Source organism: Odontomachus brunneus, unplaced genomic scaffold, assembly GCF_010583005.1.
Source record: "Odontomachus brunneus isolate Ranch 3 - 2012 unplaced genomic scaffold, Obru_v1 Obru_scaffold_088, whole genome shotgun sequence".
NCBI lineage: Eukaryota > Metazoa > Arthropoda > Insecta > Hymenoptera > Formicidae > Odontomachus > Odontomachus brunneus.
This window is the reverse complement of record NW_022639538.1, coordinates 228565-232570: the sequence shown is the minus strand read 5'-3', so window position 1 is coordinate 232570 and position 4006 is coordinate 228565. Positions and strand designations below refer to the sequence as shown.

The 4006-nt window shown below is 32.3% G+C and overlaps 1 protein-coding gene and 1 long non-coding RNA gene across 9 annotated transcripts in view; both read right to left on the bottom strand.

The window, feature by feature from the left end:
- LOC116848068 (neurexin-1) overlaps window positions 1-4006 on the bottom strand; it is a 399669-nt gene that overhangs the window by 182516 nt on the left and 213147 nt on the right. The window lies entirely within an intron of this gene.
- Window positions 1-4006, bottom strand: part of LOC116848071 — a 20930-nt gene that overhangs the window by 13868 nt on the left and 3056 nt on the right. For 2 of the 3 annotated variants that reach the window (XR_004378896.1, XR_004378898.1), the window contains one exon: window positions 709-1242. This is a non-coding gene — a long non-coding RNA (uncharacterized LOC116848071). Of the gene's footprint in view, window positions 1-708; window positions 1243-3587; window positions 3684-4006 lie in introns of those variants that run through there. The other variant, XR_004378897.1, reaches the window with a different exon arrangement.

Below are 4006 nucleotides of genomic sequence, written 5' to 3'. Positions count from 1 at the left end.
ATATATATATATATATATATATATATATATATATATATATATATATATATGCATATATATATTTTACAGCTAATGATGATGAGGAATATCACAATGTGAAATTATATTCTATTAACTATTATAAATTAGTATATAGTATATAATGGAATGTGGTAAAACCCTATGAAGTTACAGAAACTTAATAGAGTAATAGAGTAATAAAACATATCAGCAAGACGAGCCAAGTGATAATAGAATTTTCGCAATTTATTAGACCGGAACTCGGACCCGGAACTATCGCTTGCCGGTTTCTCAATTTAGATTATTGATCTACACACTGGTCTATTCTCGAATAAACACTATTTCGTTTAGGTATTTATCATACACTGTCTTTTATCCATAACCCGGATAACAATGGCAAGATCACGTCTGTAAATCACGTAACAATCGGACCGAAAAAAGAGTCTACCGTTGCATCGTGTATTGTCGAAACACAATATTCCTGATCCATCATCTCTCTCGCAAAAATTTCAAACGCTAATTAAAAAAATAATATTCTTTAATGAATCACATTGTGGTACGTGGCTTAGTTTCTTTCTAAATCAATTTAGTAACGACGTTATTTTATTAAAGGAAAATACTTTCGAACATTTTACAAAAGATTAGATTCGCTGACACCATGTCTGCATGTTTTATTGATTATGAAAAAAAATGGACCTGGACAATTACTTCTTCGGGCGACCGCTTTAGATGTCACAATTAAGCTATCCAGCCAATTTTTGAAAGCTCTCTAATCTTAACTACTGATGCAATACGGCTACCATCAGATCTACGAAGGCAAATCTGAGGAAATTCAACGTATTGCATATTAATCTAATAAATAAATTTGGTAACTCAATACACCGTAATACGATATACGTAATATAGGTAATCTAATATGGCACATTTCAGAATGCACAGAACACAAATGGTGATAATTTTGTTTTTTACTAATAAGTGTTTATGTTGTATATGTTAGTTCTATATGGCAGCTGTTAATAAAGCATTTATATACAGCAAATAAATATAAGCAATATAAATATTAATTGATTACTTGTTGTATGAATGACATGCAGAGAAACCCTATTAAGTCGTAGAAACTTAACAGGGCATCACTACATGTCAGTAGATGCAAATAAATTAAATGAAAATGACATGTTATGGACGGATTAGAAAGAGAGCTTTCGCAATTTACTAGACCGGGACTCGAACCCGGAACTGTCGCTTGCCGGATTGTCGATCTAGATGATCAATCTACACATCGATCTATCCAGGCCTTCGAGTAAACACTATTTCGTTTAGATATTTATCTTAGACTAGCGCTGTTTACGCCTCTGTCCATATCTCGAGTAACAATAACAAGATCACGTCTGCAAAATATGTAATAATCAGAACACAGAGAGAGTCTGTCGTTTTATCATACGACGAAACATGATATTCCTTATTATCTCCCTCGCGAAAATTTCAAACGCTGATTTAACAAATAATATTCTTTAATTAATCAGATTATGGTGCTTAACTTCTTTCTGAATCAATTTGGCGATGACGTTATTTTATTAGAGAAAAATACTTTCGAACGTTTTGCAAAAGATTTGACTCGCTAACGTCATGTCTGCATCTTTTGTGGGGTAGGAAAAAAAATGGACCTGGACAATTATTTCTTCGGGCGACCGCTTTAGATCACAATTAAGCTATCCAGTCAAGTTTTGAAAGCTTTCTAATCTTAACTACTCTAATCTTAACTACTGATGCAATACGGCTACCATCAGATCTACGAAGGCAGATGTGAGGAAATTCAACGTATTGCATACTAATTTAATACTGCAACGTAAAGAGCAACGTACATTTCAGAATGCACAGAATACAAATGGTGGTAATTTTGTTTTTTACTACTAAGTGTTTATGTTATATATGTTAGTTCTATATGGCAACTGTTAAGAAAGCATTTATATACAGCAAAGCAATATAATTATTAACTAATTACTACTGCTATATAAATGACATGCAGAGAAACCCTATTAAGTCGTAGAAACTTATCAGGGCATCACTACATGTCAGTAGATGCAAATAAATTAAATAAAAATGACAATAGTATGGTCGGATTAGAAAAAGAGCTCTCGCAATTTACTAGACCGGGACTCGAACCCGGAACTGTCGCTTGCCGGATTGTCGATCTAGATCATCAATCTACACATCGATTTATCCAGGCCTTCGAGTAAACACTATTTCGTTTAGGTATTTATCTTAGACTAGCGCTGTTTACGCCTCTGTCCATATCTCGAGTAACAATAACAAGATCACGTCTGCAAAATATGTAATAATCAGAACACAGAGAGAGTCTGTCGTTTTATCGTACATCGACGAAACATGATATTCCTTATTATCTCCCTCGCGAAAATTTCAAACGCTGATTTAACAAATAATATTCTTTAATTAATCAGATTATGGTACGTTGCTTAACTTCTTTCTGAATCAATTTGGCGACGTCGTTATTTTATTAAAGATACTTTCAAATGTTTTACAAAAGATTTGACTCGCTGACGTCATGTCTGCAACTTTTGTGGAAATAAAAAAAATGGATTTGGACAATTATTTCTTCGGGCGACCGCTTTATATGTTACAGTTAAGCTACACAGCTAATTTTTGAAATCTCTCTAGTACTAAACTACTAATACAATATGCCTATACCATCAGATCTACCAAGGCAGATCCGAAAAGACAAGTACATTGCATATATATGTTTGACTAGTGTTACTCATTGCAGTAATATTCGCAGCTATATATATTTACATTTATTAAGTAAGAAGCGGTATATATATATATAGCAAATAAATATTTATAAATGGAAATAAATACCCACTAAAAAAAAAAAAAAAAAAAAAAAAATATATATATATATATATATGTACATGTGCATTTAATAGCCATAGATAAACATCATATTGCGTTGATACGTATTATATTAATGTTATAGTGTATTTGTGACATGCAGAGAAACTCTGTAAATTCATAGAAAATTAACAGAGCATCGCCACATATCACAGAATGAAAATGAATTAAATGAACATGAAGGATGATTTTGGCGAATTTGAAAGAGAGCTCTCGCAATTTACTATATGGGGGCTCGAACCCGGAACTGTCGCTTGCCGGATTGTCGATCTAGATCATCGACCTACACACCGATCTATCTAAGCCCTCGAATAAACACTGTTTCGTTTAGGTATTTATTTTACTCTGCGCTGTTTACACTCTTATTATCCACAGTTCGGATAATAATGGCAAGATCACGTTTGTAAAACACGTTACAATCGAAACAAAGAAAGAGTCTAGCGTTCTATCGTGTATCGTCGAAACATGATATTCCTTATTATCTCTCTCACAAAAATTTCAAACGCCGATATAAAAAATAATATTCTTTAATGAATCAGATTGTGGTACGTTGTTAACTCTTTTCTAAATCAATTTATTAAAGAAAAATACTTAATAAGCGTTTTACAAAAGATTTCACTCGCTGACGTCATGTCTGCATCTTTTGTGGGGTATAAAAAAAAATGGACCTGAATAATTACTTCTTCGGGCGACCGCTTTAGATGTCACAATTAAGCTATCCAGCCAATTTTTGAAAGCTCTCTAATCTTACGTACTGATGCAATACAGCTACCATCAGATTTACGAAGGCATATCTGAGGAAATTCTACGTATTGCATATTAATTATGGCGCAGAATACACATAATATCACAGGGTACTTTGCTTTGTTCCTTCAGTAAAGAAGGTTTTGTTACTATCATACTATGTTATATGTGTTAGTTATATATGTCAGCTGTTAATAAAGCATTATATATATAGCAAAGCAATATAAATTAATTTTATATAAAAGTATATTAATTATAGTTAAGATTATTGACGCATGCCATGTAAAGAAACCTTATAAAGTCATAGAAACTTTACAGGGTATCATAACATATATATATATATATATATATATAT